The sequence below is a fragment of the Crocodylus siamensis genome, chromosome 1 (genome assembly GCF_052110815.1).
Source record: "Crocodylus siamensis isolate JL-2025a chromosome 1, ASM5211081v1, whole genome shotgun sequence".
NCBI classification, from domain to species: Eukaryota; Metazoa; Chordata; order Crocodylia; family Crocodylidae; genus Crocodylus; species Crocodylus siamensis.
In genome coordinates, this window is record NC_143395.1 from 379,644,828 (window position 1) to 379,667,626 (window position 22,799).

Sequence of the window (22,799 nt, forward strand, 5' to 3'; positions counted from 1 at the left end):
TCGACCTCGTCATCCCTTGGGGCGCTCTGGTGAACAGACGTTCCCCCAGATCCTGGTGGTCACCCCTGATAAACTTATAGGTGGCCATCAGATCACCCCTGAGCCTGCGCTTTTCCAGGCTAAAGAGTCCCGTGGCTCTCAGCCTGTCATCGTAAGATCTGTTTTCCTGACCTCTGACCATGCGCGTGGCTCTCCTCTGGACTCTCTCAAGCTTCTCCACATCCTTTTTGAATTGTGGAGCCCAAAACTGGACGCAGTACTCCAGCTGCGGCCTCACCAAGGCCGAGTACAAGGGGAGAATGACGTCCCGGGATTTGCTCGAGAAGCATCTATGGATGCACGCCAGCATTTTGGTCGCTTTACTAGCCGCAGCATTGCATTGCAGGCTCATGTTCATCTTGTGGTCAATGATGACCCCCAAGTCTCTTTCTTCTGTAGTGCTAACCAACGTAGCACTGCCGAGCCTATAAGGGTGCTGCAGGTTTTTCCTCCCAAGGTGGAGAACCTTGCATTTTTCGGTGTTAAACACCATCAGGTTCTCATCTGCCCATTTGCTGAGCTTGTCCAGGTCAGCCTGGATCACAAACAAATGCTGCCCAATGTCACATTTGTCTATTTTGCCATAAAACTGGCTTGTGTGTGATTACTTATGAAAAAAGCCCAGCATGCTTTCAAGCATCTTTGCTTCCTAACCAAGGTCAAATTCTGTGTTACAACCCAGAGAAGCACTAAAAATGAATTAACATGCTAAGAAAAATCTTTTGCAAATAGCTTTATTTCATTGGGCTCACCCAGGAGTTTGTGAAGATGTTCCATTACTCTAAGAATAGTGCAATAATACTGTTTCTTTATTCCCAGTCTGTCCTCTTAATATTGTAATAACTTATTTGTTTTATAATCATGCTCTGGATCAGGCTATTATGCTAGACATTAATAATCATCATTGTCAATAATAATATCATTGCTATTATATTCAATTCTTGCCACAAAGAGGTTATAGTTTCCTTACTGCCCCTCTGGCTAGAGGCAGACATTACACATAAACTGCTTTAAACCTGTAACAGAACATAAGTCCAGTGCACATAAGCCAGTTTGAAAATGGCTGAAACTGGTTTAGAGATAAACCTGGTTGAATGCAATATCAGACTTAACAGATTTGTGTCAAACCAGTCTATGCACCGTCTGTCCCAGACCCCTTCCTGGTTAAAAGTTAAACCAGAGTTGCCCAGCATCCCAGAAGCTTTGCAGTCCTGGGCTGGGCTAGTCTGGGCTGTCTGCTCCAGAGAGCAGGGCTGGCTCCCTAGCCAGACCTCCAGTTGAGACTGCAGGCACAGCAGGGTCTGCCTGGCTTCCTCCTCCCCTCACCAACCCTCAGCAGAGATACCCCTCTCCTTCCCTCCCATGTCCCACAGCACAGACCCCAGCCCCATGGACTCTAGCCAGCATGTGGCATCCTTGCTGGGGCAGGGCGGGGCGGGGCGTGTGTGTGCGTGATTTCACTGGGACAGGCAGACAGAAGTGTCCACTTAGGGCTTTTCTCTGTTCCTTCCTTGGAAAAAGCGATTTAAAGAGGAGCTTGAATGAATGAGGGGCTTTTGTTTCTTGATGGGCTGCTAAACACTGTTATCAGCTTCCTGCTGGCTCCCTCACCTGTTAGGTTTACTGCAGACAGTATGAAAAAAGCAGGTAGAGGGAGACTGAAAAGTTCAGTATCATCAACAGATGCATGCACTACATAACCACCCCCACCACCCCACTTTGCCTCAGAGTGCTAGCTGGGGCCTGGCAACACTCCCACCCCTGGAGCAGCAAGCTGGTAAAAGCTTGGGACTGTGCAGGTAGGGTGGGGGTTTACACCCGTCCCTAATCAGAGCGTCCTGCCAGGCCCTGGTCATGCCCCCCATTCCCCTCAGCTCAGCACTAAAAAGAGGGAGCGATGGCTGCTCCAGTGCCCCCCATGTTCTAGCCTGAGCCAATTCAGGCATGTGCCTGCATTTCCTCAGTGCAAAGAGAATGTCTGTACTATTGCAAACCAGTTTGACCTAGGCAGGTTAAACTAACCTACAAAGATTGAATTAATTCAGGCTCAGGCTTTTTAAAATCTCTCTCTAGCCCTTGCCAAATTCTATGCAAGTTAGCCACACACTCAAAACAGCACAATAAATCACCCTCAGCCTCCATCTTGCTCTCATCCAAGAACCACAGAAAGCCACTTAGCAAGTTATCTGAACTAGGAACCAAGGCACTCACACACCATTATAACGAGCATGGAATAAAAACTTAAGACAGATGGGTTCTGGCTTAGTTATTTACTTAGAAATTTAATTTCTCATATACTTTATACAAATTAATTTGCATCTTAAGTGACTTGTCAAAAAACTGTGCTGCTGCTTCTGTCTTGTCTGCATCCTCAATGCAAAAAGCGGATGTAGCAGCTTCATGAGTCTTATCATGGTAAAAGAATGCAAGATGTGTCCAAATAAAATGGTTTGGTCTCAAGAGTGAAGACAACATCTTATCTTGCATCCAAGTCCAAAGGATGAATGATGAAAGTCTCATGCTACCACTAAAACCTCTTCAGAGTTCCTTAACATAGGCAATGGTTCTCCAAACACAAAAAGGGACTGGAAACAATCCTGGGTAATTCTGTATTGGTTCACATTTTGGTAAATAAAGAAGCGATCAGCAATCACTGAATGAGAAAAAATGGATGGTTGTCTCTGTGTAAACAATTCCTTTTTTTTTTTTTTTGTGTAAAAGAAACTGGGATTTTATTATTATTATTTAATTCATACTTTGAAAGGGCCAGTTTCTAAAGTTGAAGTCATTCATGAACAGGGATCCTAGCTTTCTCCATTTAAATATTGCAAATTCTCAGAATAACAAATGTGCAGATTCTCAGATAAAAAAACTCAAACTCCATGTTATTCCACAATTAAAATGAAACCACTATACATATATAATATATATATAGTGGTTTCACTTGAACTATATATATCACTTGAACACAATTTTGTATTGATATATTTACAATTTTAAAGCAATCTGGAGGCCTATCAGTGCCTCAATCACTATAATAAAATAAATTCTAAATACCTATATATTTTGGCATTTGATTTGGGGTTTATCATGGTTTCCCCTGCCCCCTCCACTCACAAGGATGCAGGTGCAGCTATGGGTGTCCCCCTAACACTGCTTTGTGGTGTGGCTGAGCCTTGCCCATGCCAGTGTTCCTCACTCCCAACCTACAGCCCCCCAGGCCAAGCAAGTGCCCCCCAGTTCCCTGGCCCTGCCAATGCCCATTACTCCCAGCCCACAACCCCTTGGCCCTGCTGGTGTCCTTCACCCCCCACCTGCAGGCACTGCCCCCCTGCCCCAGCCCTGCCAGAGGGGGGCCCCACCTGCCAGGACTACGGGGCCAAGGAACAAGGTCCACAGTCCTCAGCTCCCCCCTCCAACCCACCCCCCCACCCCGCAGTAGTGTCCAAGCCCCAGCTGCTGCTCGTGGGAGGCACCAGCTGCTGCAGCCAGGGCAGAATGCGGAGCCCAGCTCCCCCTCCCCTACATGTGGCATGAAGGGGGGGTGGATGCGGGCTGGCAGCTGCAGGCTCAGGGCTCCTTACCCTGCTCCCGTCCCCTCAGGGCCTCCATGGCCTAGTAGGCCAGACCTGTGCAGCAGAGCAGGGCAGGGCAGGGCAGCAAGCCTCAATGGCACCTCCAGGAGTCCCACGTTGCCATGGTGAGGTTCCCCCTGCCCACCTGATGATGTTTAACATCAAAAAATGCAAGGTTCTCCACCTTGGGAGGAAAAACCCGCAGCATCCTTATAGGCTCAGCAGGACTACACTGGCTAGCACTACAGAAGAAAAAGACTTGGAGGTCATCATTGACCACAAAATGAACATGAGCCTGCAAGGCGACGCTGCAGCTAGTAAAGCAACCAAAACGCTGGCTTGCATCCATAGATGCTTCTCAAGCAAATCCCAGGACGTCATTCTCCCCTTGTACACTGCCTTGGTGAGGCTGCAGCTGGAGTACTGCGTCCAGTTTTGGACCCCACATTCAGAAAGGATGTGAAGAAGCTTGACAGAGTTCAGAGAAGAGCCACGCGCATGATCAGAAGTCAGAAAAACAGACCTTACGACAACAGGTGAGAGCCATGGGGCTGTTTAGCCTGGAAAAGCGCAGGCTCAGGGGTGAACTCGATGATCTTCCACGGCCCCTTCCAGCCCTAACGTCTATGAAATCTATGAAGTTTATTAAAAACTGTTATAATATATTTACATTTCAGTAAAGCATTTGACTTAGTCCCACATGACATTTAATTAAAAATTGCACTACACAACATTATAGCTCAGATTAATGGATTAAAAATGGTAGCTTACAAAAGGGTAAGAGTAAATGGTGACTTGACATTCATTTATTTCTAATAGCACAGTTCTTTAATCTAGCAGGAAAAAACACAGTACACAAAAGTTAGAATTTGATAATAGATTCAGTTCCCTCTCAACTCTACCTCTTCCTTCAAAAACGAGGAGAGGCAGGCAAATACTGGAACAGTATACCTAGGATGTGAAGGATTCTGTAGTATGTTTTAACCCAAGGCCTTTCTAGAAAATAAATATGCTAAATTCAAACAGATTATAGTTTTAATACCAACATTACCAGGTGAGCTTTTCTAGTGTATGCTGAGCATATCAGATTAGAATTCCTCAACATCCCTTTCAGACTTAAAAAAAAAAAAAAAAATCTATGAATCTAGGAAATAATGAGCCATACATCATTAATCCTTTTTGATATTTAATGAAATAAATGTAATCATTACTAATCCAACCGATAAAACATGAGTGTCAGAGTCCTTCTATAGGATTTCCATTGTAATCCAGTATTAATTAACTGGATGACTGTTTAAGTGTTATCAAATTGCTTGCCAAGACTACAAGAGCAGCAAGAAGTCATTCATCTTTGAGTCATTTTACTACCTAATTATACAGAAGTACAGGAACAGTATTAAACATTTGACCCAAATACTTCTATGGAGAAACCAAGGATGACCTATTCCTTAAAAAAAATAAATAAATCACACTGTTACATTCCAATCATATTTCTTTGGCAATGTATCAGGACATACAAGTTTTTAATCAGTCATGTAATGCAATACAGTTCAAAAGCAGATGCTCAGGAAGCGTGTGTGCAATTGTAACCATTATAATACTGCTGTCCAAATATGAAACAGCCACAGAAAGCGATCGTGTCACATAACTCTTCAAGATCCATTCTACTAAGTTGGAAGAAAACACTCAAATTCTGAAAAATTTCTTAGTACCTACTGGCCTGAGAAGTGTCCATAATTTTCATCTTAGAATTATTTTATTCAAAGGGTTTTCAGATGCCAAATATTGCCAAAAATGTATTACAGGTAGCATATTTATTCCAAAGATTTCCAAATCTTTTAGTTGCTGTACTATGGTTTACAAATATTCTAACCAAAAGGAATCAAAAGCAGCAGATTCTGCTTTCCAAATGCCATGCTTTGAATGCCATCCACAAACTAAATTAGCAAAAGGACCAGAATGCATCAGAATGCATTATCTTAAATGAAACAATTATTTAAATATCTGTTAACAGTGGAAAGTTAAGGTCCTACTTTTTAAAAAAATGTTGTCCCACTTACCATAGATGTAAAAAACTGGGGAAATCAATCCATATTGTATCTTACTTCGTTTAAACAAGATTATGAAAAAAAAATGGCAGAAATGTTCTGGAATAGTGATAAGGTCTTCATCATTAGCATCCAATCAACAAAGGAGTACAGTGTAAACTAGAAAAACCAAGGTGTAGTAGTCTGCCAGCTCAAGGGGCCTGGAGGCAGGCTGCAGATTCCCATCTGGAGCAGTAGCCCTGCTGCTTAGGCAACAGGGCCAGCTGAGACCGATAATTAGCTGGCAGGAAGATAAAAGGTTCACAGGAAGAGGAGCTAGGGGGCTCCTGGGAGGGGTTGAGCCTGTAAAAGGACACAGACACTGTGTGAGTAAGCTAGTTACCCCAAACCCGCTACACAAGGGTTTTACATGAAGTATACTTGATAGTATTCTTATGTTTTCCACTTCCTTCTGAAGTCATTTGCCTGCATGCATTTTCCATTTGATTTTGTAGAAAAACCAGTTAGGGACCATATTCCAGGTCCAATTCATAGAATATTCCCATTCACATAAGTAGGAGAGTTTTGTGCAGGATCTGACCTTCTGTCTTTATGTGCAAATCTGATGAAAAACTTTGCCTATCCCCAAAAGTTGTACTGTTTTAACTACACTGGAATAATCAAAAAACTGAAGAGCTACACTAGCATGGATACAACTATACAAGTATAACTGTACTTAAAATCAGCACGGTTAATTCTATTTTCCATATGGGAATAAACGTTGTTAGTATGGGTACATCCACACTAGGAGTCATACCAAAAAGTCATTTTGGGCAGGGACAAGGGAAAGAAGTGACACACTTAACAAGCAATTACATGTACATATAAGGTATACACCAGAGTGAAGAGACCAGGAAATGCCAGTGTGCATTTGAAAGGGCAGATCAAGGGGTGGTGGACTGACATGGTCTTTAGGGCTGTGCAAACTTTCAGGTGCTAATTCGATTCGGAGGCCCAATCTCCAAATCCAAATAAAAAAACAAAATCAGGAAACTAATAAAAAGATCTGAATTGATTTGGAAGGATTCAGAGAGCTTCCGAGATTCATGCAGTCCCTGCTCACCACTGCAGGGAGCTGGACGTGGACTCTGTGCCAGCAGGCGGGGCACTGAAGAAGGGGGAAGGGTATCATGGGGGGACCCCTGCCAGGCCCCATACCGTAGCTGCTCCCCCAGCCCTCCTGAGTGCCCCCTATCCCCTGCCCGCTCTCCCAGCCCCATCAATGGCTGTCCCACCCAGGCACAGCTCCCAGTTCTTTAAAAAAAGTCCCACACTCACTGGCTGCTGCAGTGGCCTCGGGGCTTCTAGGGGCTCGTGCCAGAGCCCCTCCACACAGTGCAGAGCAGTAAAGATCAGCATCCACTGGCAGGAGCCAGTGCTCCCAGCACTGCCACACCTGCATCCCACACCCCCTCACCCTCCTCTGAGTCTCACACCCCCCGCCCCAGCTGAGCAGCTTGTCCCAGCCCCCATTCCTCCCTCCCCCAACCCTAACAGATTCCAGCTGGAAGCAACTGTATCAGCTGTCTGTTTAGTCTGTGGCCGAATCACGGAATCTTTTCTGAATCGAGTCAGATGCTTCTAATCGATTCAGAGCTTTTAACTGGTTTCCCAATTTGATTCAGATTCAGAGATTCAGTCCACAAATCAGGCCAAATCAAAAATCGGCTACCAAAGCTTTGTGCAGCCCTAATGAAGTGCTTTACTATCATTACAAAAACAGGTCATGAAAATGTTCTGTTTGTTGGAGAGCTCTTCCCTAAGTGTCACTGTATGTTTTCAAGGTATTTCTCTTTATTTTGTATTGTTATAAAAATAGTTGAAAGTCTTTCCCCTCGCCTCTACTCCCCATGGCATAACCTAGATTTGGTACAAAATGAAACAATGCACAAAAAGATTTCTTCTGCGTTAACTAATGGAAGTATAAAAGTAAGTGCAATGACAAAATGAATCAATAATACGGAAACTGAGAAAACTCACCCAGGACAGCAGAAGACATTTTACTTCTATTGGCTGCAATTTGCCCTAGAGGAAATTTTTTTTAAAGGACAAAAAGGCTTAGAATTAAATGACTCAATTGGCAAGAGCACACATGATGTGCTCATGTGTTCTGTAAACATCTTACTTAAGATTAAACTTGTCAAAACAAACCATTTCCAATTGTGTTTATTTCTTGATTTCCTGTAATTAACTCTCAGAAAAATTGGTCCATGTTTAAATGAATGCAAAGCTGTGAGGCACAAACTTTCCTAGCACTCCAGATTTTTCACATTGTTCCTGATCAACCCTGTTCAAAATCTTTCAATAATCTTCACTCAATCAAGTGATATAACCAAATAAATAGATGGAACAATGGGAGGATGGTTAAAAAGCAAAGGACAACTTAAACAAAAAAAACCCCAACAACCAATAAGCTTAGGTGATAATTACATTGAAGGGGATAGAACTGTTTGGATTTAGGAGAGATTTTTCACCAGTTCAAGTTTCAAATGTTATGCCTTGCCCTTGTGCCACATTTCTTCAGGGACAGGGAAAGGCCTCATAGGCAGTTATGTATTTGCTCCCAGCAGAGGGCCACTGTGGCTGGAAATAAAGGAAAGCAGCCCCCACTCCTTATTGACTTGCCTTGTATGGTTTCCAAGTTATAGGTAACATTTTTCCCAGCATCTTTGTGTGATGGGGACACGGGCATACATGCATCCCCCAAGTCTGGTATGGGCATACAGGTACATCTGTAGGTCAGAGATTTTGAAATGGGTTGCTGCTTCTCTCCCATCTTTCTAAAGAGTAGCTTCAGCCCCCATCATGGGTTTTTTCCTCTCATTCCTTACTTCAACCAGTCCTGCAGAACTAGATAATCTATTGAATATTTGGAGGGGGACTGGGTTAGAGCACTGATTTCTGCAACCAGGGTGCTGCCGTACTGAGTTCAGTTCTGGGTGCCACACTTCAAGACGGATGTGGAGAAGCTTGAGCGGGTCCAGAAAAGAGCCACTCATGTGATTAGAGGCCTGAAGAGCAAGACATACAAGGAAAGGCCAACAGTTATGAAACTCTTCAGCTTAGAAAAGAGAGGACTTCAGGGGAATTTGGTGGCGGCTTACAAATATAGCAGGGGAGAGCATAGGGGCTAGAACAACTATATACCAAAGCACCCGAGTGGAAAACAAGGAGCATTAGTCAAACTCCTGGAAGAAGGTTTCAGACTAGATATGAGGAAAAACATCACAGTTAGTGTGACCAGACTGGAATGGACTCCCAATGGGGATGGTGCAGTCACCTACCCTGGAGATCTTCAAAAGGAGGCTGGATGCACACCTTGCTGGGATTATTTGACTGAAGTACTCATTCCTGCCCAGAACAGGGTGGCTGGACCCAATGATCACACAAAGGGGTCCCTTCCAGCCCCTAAACTTCTGTGAATCTGTAAAAGCCTTTTAAGGGTGCCCTGGTGTGCCAGACAATGTTTGCACTATTAGGTATGCGAACATGATACACATGATAAACCCAGAGATTTCAAATAGGAATCTAATGAAGTGTTAAAAATATTCTGACCCATAGTGGTCAGAGTTTTGTGCAACAGAAGAATTGCTCTATTACTTTCCCATAGTCAAAAAAAACATGTGAAAACTAACAGCTGGCATTTTCCAAGGGTTGAGAACCACTGGGTTAGAGTGACATTTTTACAGCCTTTTCAAATTATTTGTCTAATTACACACTAGGATAATGATGAAGAGAGATGAAATGCCCCATTCTCCAAAAGATGCCCCCCCCCATACACACACATCTTTTGTCCCTTTCCTGCCCTTTTTTTAAAAAATTTTATTTCAAGAGTAGCCCAATAAAGAGAAAAAGAAAAACACGTGCAGGCTCAGCATTTACCATTTCTCTTACTCGTTAATTCCTAGTCTTCTCATTAGGTTATAAAACATATTTATTTTCCATGTGTTCTTTGCCACATGATGGTCACTTGCAACAAAGCTAGCTCCACATAGCAAATGATTTACCTATGAGAGCAAGTAGCTTGGATTAGCTCTAGAGAACCTGAGATAACCACAACCATGGACTGGTAAACTTAGAGTGGTCATGAGCAATTCCTCTATTCAAGGATGATCTCTACCATGGCTCACTGACAGGTCTTGAGATGACTGGAGTCCAATCCTTGAGTCACAAATCTGCCTGCAAACATAGCAGATCTCTTTCACAGAGGAAAGTAGGCTGCAGTTTAGGATTCCTCTCTTCTTTCTCTACTTCAAGAGCAAGAAACTTTACATGGAAATAGGTTTTGGCTTGGTTAAAGCTAAAGCACCATTGGAGTCAGTCAGCAGCCAGGTCCTCCCAGCTCTTGATGTCAGCATTCATTTTTTTGAGATAAGCCTTCAACACATCTTTATAAATATTTCTTCTGATCACCATAAGATCTCAAGCTGATACTAAGCTGAAAGTAGAGCACTTGCTTTGGGAGTTAAGAGTAAGGCATCCACACACGTCTGGTCCAGCAAAGTTTATGCTTGAGGATCACCAAATCAAAACTGGTAATATTGGCTTCAGCAAGGTACCTGGCATTTGTGTGGCCATCTTCCCATTTGACATAGAAGATTTTCAGGAGGCATAATTGGTGATACATCTCCAGGCTCTTGAAATGACAATGGTAGGTCACCCACATTTCATATCCATAGAGGAAGGTGGGGATGACGACTGCATTGTACATCTGGATCCTACTGTCTTTCTGGAGATCACACTGAATAAAGACACACTAAAGCAATTTCCCAAAGGAGGCACTTGCACACCAGATCCTATGCTTGATGTCCTCAACGTTCACTCATTAGAGAGGTGGCCACAGAGGTAGCCACCATCTTTCCCTCAATGGTAATTTGGGGAGGTGGATCACATCCATGGCCCAGGGCAAGCTAATAAAGCATGCAAGTCTTGTTTTCCATGTTGAGAAGGAAGCCCAAAGTGCAGTAGGCTTCTCCCAAAAGATCCAGCATGGTCTGGAGGTTTTCCAAGGTCTGCACAACAACGGTGGAGTCACTGGCATATTGCAGGTAAAGGATGGCTGGTTTGAGTACTTTGGTCTTTAAGCAAAACTAACTCAGACTGAAGAGCCTTCCACCCATTCAGTATTCAATGTCAATTTCAGAAGGAAGGCAGTCTTTAATGAAAACCAGAATGACTTGTACTACTGTAGCACCTCAAAACCCCTCTTGGATCAGGACCCTCTCTGCTAGGTACTGTACAAATACATAAGGAAAACAAGATTTCTGCTCCAAAGAATTCATAATCTAAGTAAAGGACTGGAGATGATGGATGAACGCAGACAGAGGGAGGATTGAACACAGTTAGAGGCAGGAGTGAAGCTTTCAACAACAGTATGATAAGTAAAACAGAATTCAGGCTGTGAAGGGACCCAAATGGAAGAATGCACAAATCTGCATTCGCAGCTTCATTCTGGATGCATACAAACAGCATAAGATTCTAGGCATCAAAGCAAGAATAAAGGATGCAGCAGTAACTGAAATGTGAAATGAGAGTTTTAGTTGCAACTGGATAAGAAAAGCAGTCTTTGAGATGTTATGCAGAAAGACTGTGCAAGACCTACGTAATTTCAATGCGAGTATCTAGAGAGAAGAACGCATCAACAATAATGTTGAGGATACAAGCTTGAGTGACAGGCAGGATGTCCTAGTTGTCAACAGTCATAAAGATAGTATGAGGAGGGCTTGATGTGAAAGATTTAGAGCCTCGATTTTACCTGGCGGTGAGACCAGAATACAGGTGTCAAAGGGGGACTGAGATTTTAGTCTGGACAGAAGCAGACTAGAGTGGCAGATCTGTGATGCATCCACACAGAAATAGTAGTTTAATTGGTGTTTCTAGATGAGGTGACCTGGTGATAAAATGGTCAAGGAAGAAGAGAAGAGAACCAAGGACAGAGCTCAGAGGGACCTCTAAAGGACACAGAGAAGCAGCAGAAGTGTCAGGAAAGGACAGACTCTGAAAAGCCAAAAGAGGACAAGACTTCAAGACAAAGATGGTCAACTGAATTAAAAAAGAATGAGGATAGAACACAAGTTATGAGACATGCATAAGACAGCATTATTAGAGACTCTGGCAAAAGCAGTTCCAGGAGACTGAAAAAAAATAGAAGCCAGATTGACAAGGAACTCCTGACAATGCCTGGAAACAGTCACTGATCTTAGAGATGAAAGAGAGAAAGAAGGAGTGCTAATTGGAAAGGCAGGTAGTCAGGATTTCTTTTAAGCTTGGGGGAACTAATGAACCTTAATACTGAGGCACAGGAAAGTAAGGAAGAGAAAAGAAAAGGAAACAGAAGCAAATTAGTATGAGGGAGTTCAAAAGCTGGGGTGGTGTCACTGGGACAAGTGGAACTGTCAGAAAAGGACAAAGGAGAAGCAGCTTGCATTTCTGTAATGGGAGGAGAGGAAAGTTATAGGACATAAGAATACAAGTAGCACCATACTGGGTCAGATCAACAGCCCCATCCATCCCCATGGCCTGTCTCTAACAGCAGCAGGAATAGATGTTTTAGAGGGACAGCACTGAACTTCTGGTGAGCTTTTGCACACAAATTTTTTTTTCAGAAGATACCATTTTAACAAGTTGTAGATTAGAAAACAAATTATACACTAAAATCAAACATTTTCTACATTTTAATTTTATTTCAAAAATATTTTTTCCTGATTTATACTTTTTTTTTTTAAGTAGTGTATACAGGGACAATTGCATAATAGCTCAAAACAAAGCCTTATTCTTATATTGTTGTGGGGGGCTCGAAGACTACCATGCTAGGTCCTGGATGCAGGAGCCAGCCAGGAGTGGGAGGAGGGAGCATGTGTGGTGCAGGTACTGTCTGCCGTCCCCCACCCTCCAAACCAACCAGCCTGCAATTGCTCCTGTGGCACTCAACATGGGGCTAAGCCCCACCCACTCCTACCTAGGGCAACCAGCCCCATGCTCCTGCCCACACCCACCCCATGCCTGAGGATGGCCCCAGCCCCCAGCAGCACTCATTGCACCAGGCAGGCTGAGTGGGTGGAAGTCAGCCAGAAGCTGGACCCTGTGCACTGGGGCAGCAGCTGCCTGGCTGCAGCTTCCTCCCCTCCCCGCCTACTGCTACTTCTCTGTGGTACCTGCTGCCCAGAGCAGCATAGCTTGGGCAAAAGGAAAAGGAGCCACTGCTGAAGGTTGGGGGAACAGAGCAGTATCTGCTAATGCTGCTATAGTAGCATGAGCTCAACCTGCTACAGTCATGGGACAGAGAGCAGCATGGGCTCCCCAGGGGCTACCGCATTCACACCCTCCCATGAAAAAGCCTGTGGGGGGAAGGGGAAGAAACACCATTCCACCCCACTCTCACCCAGATCCACTGCTGGGCCTCAGGCTGCACCTGCCAAGGCAAAGACTGGGTGGAAGGGCGCTATACTGACTACCCCTGTAAGTTGGCACCAAGGGTTAGTGACCCACTCGCTCCACCCTAGTTGTACTACTGATGTTGACCCTCCCAACTTCAAGGCACTATTTGCCTGAATAAAGGCTACAGGTTTATGCCCTATACTATGCTGTGTCACCTAATTTACAGCCTACGAGCCCACACTGTTCTGACTGATCCGAAAGATATAAGCTACAACCTTTAAGAATTTTAGTTATATTACTTTGTTGACTAAAATGTACAATAATTCTATTTAGATAAAACCCACTTTAAACTAACATACTGTCAGTCTGAACAGTTTTCCATGCTTATTTGCTCTCTAGTTTACAAACTAAAAAAAAAATCCCTCTCCTATCGATGTAAATGCACTTGGGGAACAGAGGTGTCAATCCCAGATCCCTGTTCTCCTCTTAGCTTTTTAAAATGTAAAGGGGGAAAAAAGAGCATTTGTGCAGGCCTTTTTTTGGCACTTGATTCACCCTCCTTTGTCCCAGTATTTCAACCTGTATGACTGAAGAAAGAGAGCTCTTGGGGTCCTCCAAAAATACATTTCTTTCTTCTCATGCTTTCTCAAATGCTCAAACCTAAACAATATGTTCAGATTGTGATCCTGAGGAATAACGTTTATTCTAAGCATCAATTCATCATTATTTCTGTAGCTTTCCTGGCCTTGTGCTTGTACCAGTTAGAATTTTCCCAAAGGCTCGGAGGCCCAGTTTTTGCAAGGTTTTTTTTTAGGCTCGATCTTTATCACAAGGGTATAAAGACTGATAATTATAGCACACTTCTTACTCTTTTATGAAAAGCCTGAAAATGTTGTGGCCTTCAAACATCATGCAAACTCTGGCAAACATTCTCTAGATTTCTTGTCTAAAGCTCGGTTTGGCTCCCTCCCCGCCCCCTTCACCTTTTGTTTTCCTAATTTCTACCTATTTACATTCTTACTGACATCCTGTCACACTTTTAGCTGCTCTCATTCCTCGGAGTCTCAAAACAACAAAGACTCCTTATGCCAGAAGAAGGGTGACTGAACCCAAAAGTTTGTTCCTCAGTTGGAAAATAATAAAAGCTATCACAGCTACTCAAAGAACCTTGCCTGCTTATTGCCTAAAGCTCAACACTTTCCTTATACACAAGCCATCATTTTCTCTAACATTTTGACATCATAAAATCTCAGCCAGGCTGGAACTATCAAACAGGAAACACCAGATCTTTATTTTTCCCCTTTAACTTTCATCATCTAATTATGACATAACAGCACTCTTATGCACCTAAATATTCTGCAGTGTATGCACAGAAATCCTCAGACCTGTTCCAGACCCTCTGCTGTACAGCCGACTTAAAACTTCCCACTGAGGCTTTCCCTGGACTGGAGGAATCTCAAGTTGTATATAATGCTCTGCATTGTGTTCCCCTTAGGGGACATGTCCAGATCTCCACTTCCTTTAAGTTGCCTCTGGCTGCCAGAAAGGCTCTTTGGTAAGCTCTGTGTCCAAGGCAGCCCTGAGGACTTTACAAACATAGCAGCAAAATAATTTGGGGTGAAATATGAAATAAAATTTTACCTTTTTAATTGAATATAAAAAGGAGAAACAGAACTTGAATAATACAGTTGACCAATATTATACTTGAGACAAAGAAGAACTCTTTCTTACCCCTTGCTGGTTATTAGCTCCTACTCTGAAAAAAGGAAGATTTGTCATCCCATTAACTCTGAATCTTGGGAAAAATAAAAAACAACAACTAAAACCCCTACTAATGTTGTACCCATTGAAACAGTATTTCGTTCTTTAAAAATAAAAATCTTAAGTTAATTATTAAGGAAACAGTCCAAACAAAGGGAAAGAACCCTTTATCCCATTTCAAAATGGTTGCTTTATTAAGACTTGTTTGCAAGGTTTGTTTCTGTAAAGTTGGTCACCAGTAGTGGTTTATTATCTGGTAAGCAGCTTCATGTTACTAATTCCTGTAGGAAATTTTTCTACCAAGTCTGTCAGCAAAGTCACAATATATAACATTTTCTTAAGACAAGCACATTGCCCGGCTAGCCTTCCCTGTGTAGTTCATTATTTTAAGATTCAATGACTAGATAGAGCATGTGAAAAAACAAAAACAAAAAAACAACACTTATTAAACATGGTTTTAGGTCAAGGACTTGCTCAGGATATAGCAAAGAATCCAGAAAGAAAAAAGAAAAAAAGATATCCAGAAAAAAAAAAAAAGATATCCAGATAAGTTTTAAAACTAATATTAAAATATTTTATGTATGAGACTTAAGCCACCTTGATAAACTGATGAGCTATTTCTTCACTATTTTATACCTTGTGTAATTCCTCCATATACATGCAATACAAGTATAAAATCACTGGTCTTACTATATTCGCTATATTGGGCCTTATTCTTCAAACCTGCATGCAAGCAGTTATTCCTTATGAAACCAGCCCCAGTGAACAGTTATTTTGTGGTTTCAGCATTAGCCTAGTAAAGATGGGAAAAGAAAAAGACAGACTTCGGTGCATCATAATTCTTCCCCTTAAGTTCAAGACAGCTCAGGCACCTAACTTGTCACTGGTTAAGTTAGACAGACATATAAAAAAAGGTCCTATCCTGAGCATCCCTAGAGCCACTGCTACTTGGCTTCTGGTATGAGAATGGCCATTTCCAGTTCAAAACTGGATACCACTATGACTAAGTTCCCAGAAGGCCTGATCTAGAAGGCATACTCAGACCACACCTATCTCATTCTGGAACTCACCGATTACAGATAATACAGTAGTTATTGCCATTTCCATTCAAAAAGCATTAACAGTGGTAAGAATGCCCAATCATAGGATTCATCCAGGAAGCAGGAGACCAGGATTCTAGGCCCTCCTCAACCTGAGGTGATTTAAACCTACATTTTCTACTTCTCTGAAGAATGTCCTAACCATCAGATTAGGGACTACTAGGCTGGGGAAGGGGAGGGCATTCACCACAACTTTCCTGTTGAAGGAGGTTCACCATGTAGAAATGACTGTAGGATGCACTTTTTCCTCCTAGCTCTGTGAAAGAGGAATCCTGATGCTATACCTCAGTGATGAGCAAGAATCCTGATTTTCTCTGTTTAAAAAAAAGTCCCAATTTTTGGATTAAAGTAACCCAAAATCTACATTTTTCCATCATTTAAAATGAAACACCACTATAATATGGTGTTGCATTTTAAAATCGTGGAAAAAATGTGGATTTTGGGTTACTTTTTTAATCCAAAAATTGGGACTTTTTTTTAAAAACAGAGAAAACCAGGATCCCTGGTGATGAGGGCATGCCAGTGGGAAAGAAGGGCCATCTAGCTTCTGGTTTCTGCCTCAGGGACAATTAATGTATTTGGCATTAATGATACAATACAGCTGGCATTAGGAATTAGGACTAGAACCTAGAACTTCTCTCCTTTTTGGGGGACTAGCTTCATCACAAATCCCATCTTACTTGCTCTCTTTCAAGCTCCAAGAAGCATGCATTCCTTTCTGCAGAGAATGGACAGCTCTGCCAAGAAGAGAGGAGGGTGCCCCCCAACCTACCTAGCCTCTGGCCTGATGGTTTAGGCACACTCCTGGGAGGTAGTGGATGAAGGTCTGAACCCACTGGGCTGAGGAGGGCCTAGATCCCCTGTTACCCAATTCCCAGTGTCATAAGCTACTACAGGGATGTCAGACATGGGGCCCATGAACCAAATCTGGCACACAAAAACCACATGAACCAATCTGTGGTGCCAGGTCCAAACCATGTGCCACAGGCACTGAACACAGCATAAGGGTCAGTCCTGACCCAGCTCACAGACCAGCCCAGTGACCCTAATCCAGCCTGTGGGTGCAGATGAGTTTGACACCCTTGTACTTCTGTATTAAAAAAGTGAGCACTATAGGCTTTACCACCACTGTGAAAAAAATGGAGAAGCAAGGGGTTTTCCTGATATCTTTTATTGGACCAACTGTATAGCTAGGAGACATGTTAGAAGAGCTTTCAGGTGCCATTCTGGGCCCAAAAGATTGTCTAACATCTCTCCAAACTTTACAATTATTCTAATAAAAGATATCACACACAAAAAAAAAAAAAACCAGCCTCGCTTCTTGCAAGTTTCCTGGACCACCACAGCTAAACAATGCTCCAGCACTACTACACAAACAGTGAATCAGATGTCTGCACCTAAAGGAATGACAGGCACCTAAAACCCAGGAAGCAATTTCAAACTGTGAGTCTTAGTCTCATATGGGTACTTACCTGCTGCCCTGAGTACAGGCATACCTCGGAGATATTGCGGGTTCGGTTCCAGACCACTGCAATAAAGCGAATATCGCAATAAAGCGAGTCACACAAATTTTTTGGTTTCCCAGTGCATATAAAAGTTATGTTTACACTATACTGTAGTCTATTAAGTGTGCAATAGCATTATGTCTAAAAAACCAATTATCTTAGCTAGATCTTCTGGATAACTTGCTGCAGCTTCTACATCAGCACTTGCTTCTTCACCTTGCACTTTTATGTTATGGAGACGGCTTCTTTCCTTAAACCTCATGAACCAACCTCTGCTAGCTTCAAACTTTTCTTCTGCAGCTTCCTCACCTCTCTCAGCCTTCATTGAATTGAAGAGAGTTAGGGCCTTGCTCAGGATTAGGCTTTGGCTTAAGGGAATGTTGTGGCTTGTTTGATCTTCTATCCAGACCGCTAAAACTTTCTCCATATCAGCAATAAGGCTGTTTCGCTTTCTTATCATTCGTGTGTGCACTAGAGTAGCACTTTTAATTTCCTTCAAGAACTTTTCCTTTGCATTCACAACTTGGCTAACTGTTTGGCGCAAGAGGCCTAGCTTTCGGCCTGTCTTGGCTTTCAACATGCCTTCCTCACTAAGCTTAATCATTTCTAGCTTTTGATTTAAAGTGAGAGACGTGCGACTCTTCCTTTCACTTGAACACTTGAGGCCATTGTAGGGTTATTAATTGGCCTAATTTCAATATTGTTGTGTCTCAGGGAATAGGGAGGCCCGAGGAGAGGGAGAGAGACGGAGGAACGGCCGGTCGGTGGAGCAGTCAGAACACATACAACATTTATCGATTAAGTTCGCCGTCTTATATGGGCGCGGTTCGTGGCGCCCCAAAACAATTACAATAGTAACATCAAAGATCACAGATCACCATAACAAATATAATAATAATGAAAAAGTTTGAAATATTGTGAGAATTACCAAAATGTGACAGAGACACGAAGTGAGCAAATGCTGTTGGAAAAATGGCACTGATGGAAAAATGGCGCCAATAGACTTGCTCGACGCAGGATTGCCACAAACCTTCAATTTGTAAAAAATGCAATATCTGCGAAGCGCAATAAAGCAAAGCGCAATAAAATGAGGTACGCCTGTATTGTATCTACAAGATCAGGTCTCCTACATGCTAGCTTAGGCTGATTTGGCATTTCCTACAGGCTAGCTTCAGCATTCCCCAGCTCAGTAGCACAATTATTGTGAGGGGTGCACCAATAAAGATTTTTTGTGGTGATACCGATGGCCAATTATTAACAAGCCATATCAGCAGATACCAATTCAACTGCCCAGCAGCTTGGAGAACAGCATCTAGCTGGTAAGTCTGTTGGAGGGTGGGGGAGAGCAAATCAAGGCCCCACCGTGAAGGAGGAGTGGGGCTGGGGCTGGGGGGCTGGGGCTGGCGTTGCCCAGCTGGGGCAGGGCATGGGACAGAGCGGCTCACCTGAGGGGTGCAGGGAGGGAACGGCTCATCTGGGGGGTACCCCCTCCCTCCATACAGCCCCTGGACAAGCCACTTGCAGCTCCATCCACTACCCTGTCCCGGCTGGGCAGCACCTGCCCCAGCCCCACCCCACCCTCACAATGGGGGCCTCAATCCCCCCTCCCCCACACCCCCCCCTTCCCTCCCCTCCTTCACCCCAACAGACTTACCAGCTGGACGCTGCTCTCCAAGCTGTTGAGCTGGCTGCATGATTGCTGTGGCTGTGTGCATGCACACAGCATTTATAGACACCATTATTGGCTACATCAGCCAAAAAAAGTCAAATGCCGATAATGTCAATTTTCCTTTTACTGGTGCCGATATGATATAGCCTGTGATGTATGTATCTGTGCACCTCTAATTATCATGAATCCTCTCCTTAAGGATCTATTTCTCTCCACAATAAACTCTGAACTTAATGAAGGTTTGTGAATTCCACTCCAGGAGCTGGACAGCTACATCCCTCAGTTTATTTAGGTCTCAGTTCTCTGCAACAGATTCGTATAGAAATACAGCCATGAGAATAAGACACCAGTAATGATTAAGACACCTTAAAACCCAACTGAACTACCTGCTTTAAAAAAAACCCCATTACTTACACAAGTATAAGTTTGCAGAACTGAAGCCAGGCACAGAATTCTGTCCCATCAACCAGTTAACTTTCTACTGTTTTTCACAGTGTTTTTTTTCTTTTTCAGATACAAACATCCTATTTAATAACCTTAACTGCAGTATGGAGGATGATAGTAACATTACAAATATAATAATTTAACAAATGTTTCAGTAACACATGAAAAACCAAGCATTTTTCAGCATTCTCCTTGGCAAACCTATTCATTTTTTCCTCCTTTGGTTGCTGCCTCCCCCTTAGCTGACACTCTCACTGAGATGTCACCTAGATCTTTTCTTCCTAAGAGGTTATAGCAGGCCAAAAGCCATCAGTGGGTATGAGTACCTTAAATTAGTTCTTTCAGACTATTACTTTGTGTTTGTCCGCACAGACTTTCTGCTCCGATCACGTGACAGTCACCAAGTTTCATTAGAAACGATTCTGGTCCTAAAGCTAATCCCTGGGGCATCCTCTATTAACCCCAAACCAAAAAATAAAAATAAAATCAGCAGCAGCCCTCAACTCCCATTCTCCACTTTTTATCTCTTAACTGATCTTTATTTCTTGAGAAGATTACCTCTCAGTGAATGGTTACCAAGGTCTCTGAATAGCCTCCTGTAATATACTGTGTTAAGAGCTTTTACGAAGTCTAGAAAACTGCACCTTTCTTCCTAAATATCATGGCAAATGCTATTTAACAAACTTCTACTATCAACCATATTAAGTTACATATTAGCTGCCCTTTCTTTATCTAATTAAAAAGACCAGGTATTGCTGGCACCGTGAGAAATATTTGACAAAAAAAAAAAACTTCTGGAGCATATCTAATAGCATTTCACCTGTGAAGTTGTCATGTTTATTATTAAAGTCTCCACAACTGCCATTAGCAAAACAACAAATGCAAGACATGCAAGAAATCTCACATCAAAAAAATCCCACCATAAACCAAACAGACAAGTTAGAAATTATGATCAAAATCTGACTGCCTTTTGTTGACCTATTTTAAAAAAAACATTTTAGTCCATAACCAGAATGTGCTCCCATTCCTCAACAGATCCAAAAGAGACAAGCTGTATCTATCAAAAATCAAATCTACAAATATATTTCAACAAGCAGTGAACTAAATAATAGCTGAAAAATGATGATACATCTAGCCATTTGAAAAACCCTTCCCCTTTTTGCACTAGATCCAGTCAGGATTTCTCTCTCTACCAAACTCTTTATACAGATGTTTTTTAAAAGATATTGATCATCAACAACAACAACAAAAATAGGCTTGACAAGGAGAAATTTCACACACACCCAAAACGTAAGAGCTAAATATTAAATACTACATAGAAACTACATGAAAAATCCAAATGGCACAAAAACTAACCCTATATAAAACCTCACGTACATAGCACACTTAAAATAAAAACAAAGACAAAAAAGGCATTTCTACATCCTTTTACAACTCAGCTCGGAGCTGCTCAAACGTGCCTGTATCATACACCTACCCATTGCAAAATCTTACCTGCATCCAAGTATTTCACACTTTATTTTGCTACCCTTACACTAGTATCAATACCTATTGCTCATACTCAACTTGTTGAAATACAGGCATTAACAAACACTCAAAGCCTTCACGTAATAAACTGCAAGAGCTGTGCTGGCATATCCCTATCGTTATGCTGACCAGAAGGACAAACACCTCTCGAACCTATTATGCAGCGCGAGTGTTTTGTCTGAGTCCACACTTCAAAATTTTGCCAGCAGAGACATGTCAGCTGGGAGATGCGAGCATATCCCACCCCTGGCTGACACAGCAAGTTCAGCAAAATTGTTAGCCGTCTGCCTGCTCAGTGCCGACAGAAAGTCTTCTCCCCGTTGTGGTTACCGTCAGGAAGGCAGCTTTTGATACAAAAACCGCTGTGGACACATGCTGCGCCCGCAGTAGGTAGCAAGCCGGCCTACCTTCCTTGCTGAGACCCCGGCGTAGGCACCTGAGGAAGGGCTGCAGGCTCTAGCTTGGATGCCCACCACAGCTCCCCAGTCACAGCCCCTGAATCAGAGGAGCCGCTTTGTTATCTTGGGCGACTCCTCGAGAGAGGCACTAGGCGCCACGCGGGACCCCCCGCGGGGGGAGCACACACCCAGCCGGTGCACAGCCCGCCGCCCAGGACCCCCAGCAGCGGGGCACCCACAGCAGCACCCACCTGTGCTGGCGGCAGGGACCCCCGGCCCTCGGACCCGGTTCGACGCCAGCGCCCCGCGGACAACTTCGCCCTGCCCCTACCTGGAGCCGCTGCTGTCACCGCCTCCTCCGCCGCCCCCGTCACCGCCTCCGCCGCCCCCAGCACCAAGCGCCGCGGCTGCCGGGAGCCGCGCGCACTCGCCCCCCCTCCCAGCCCCGCGCGCAGGGCAGCAGCTCTCGATACAGGCGCGGGGAGCAGCCGCTCGGAGCCGCAGCGCCCCCTGCCGGCCCCCGCGCGCGCAGCAGGGGCGCCGAGCCCGTCCCGCCGCGGCCCGGTGCCCCCGGCGGCGCCACGGGAAGGGCTAGTCACAAAAAAAATAAAATTCCCAGGTGACAAAGTTGGGGAGGGGGAAAGGGAGGCTGCGGGGTGGAGCGGAGCCTTGTCATCGCTGCCACCCTCTTCCCTGGGCTGGGCCTTGACACACCCCCGAGGGGAGAGCAGCCCCCGGCCCGCCGGGGGGGTCCAACTTGTCCCAAGCATCCTGGACGAGTGCAGAGTGTATCCATCATGGGGTCAGTGACGTTTTGGGGCCGAAAGCACCCACAACCTGGGACTTATACGAGATGGTGGGGGAGCCACAACAGCCCGATCTTTGTCATGGCAGTCTAGCCCCAGGCCCTTCTCCACTGTCTGCCCCGAGACGCGCTTGCCAAGCAGTGGGTCTTCAAGCGCCACACTCTGGGAGGGTGCCTGCCCCTTCCTGAAGTGGCCCTCAACCCTGGCACTACACAAGGCACAGCACCCCAACCTGCCACAGAGAAAGCGGGGGAGCCAACATCCTGCTTGTTAATGAACGCTGGCGAGATCCCTTAACATCCACATCCCCCCACCACAGAGGAAGACAAACCTCACCCCCAGTTGGTGCCAACCTGACCAAAGAGGAAAATTCCAGCCGCGGATACCAGGATCAATGTGACCTCGAGCTGAGGGGCAAGACCTTCTAGCCAGGAACCTCCCGCTTAGTGGCAGCAAAAGCCATCACAATCCCCAGCCTTGGCTGCAGCCAATGCCTAATGCTTTTTCTTTA

At 44.1% G+C, this 22,799-nt stretch overlaps 1 protein-coding gene across 1 annotated transcript in view; it reads right to left on the minus strand.

The window, feature by feature from the left end:
• The window catches only part of MTUS2 (microtubule associated scaffold protein 2), a 545,233-nt gene extending 523,415 nt beyond the window's left edge, over positions 1 to 21,818 (minus strand). Inside the window, exon 1 of the mRNA XM_090028232.1 lies at positions 21,734 to 21,818. The gene's annotated coding sequence lies outside the window, so the exon portion shown is untranslated. The remainder of the gene's footprint in view (positions 1 to 21,733) is intronic.
• Between the last annotated feature and the right edge of the window lie 981 nt (positions 21,819 to 22,799).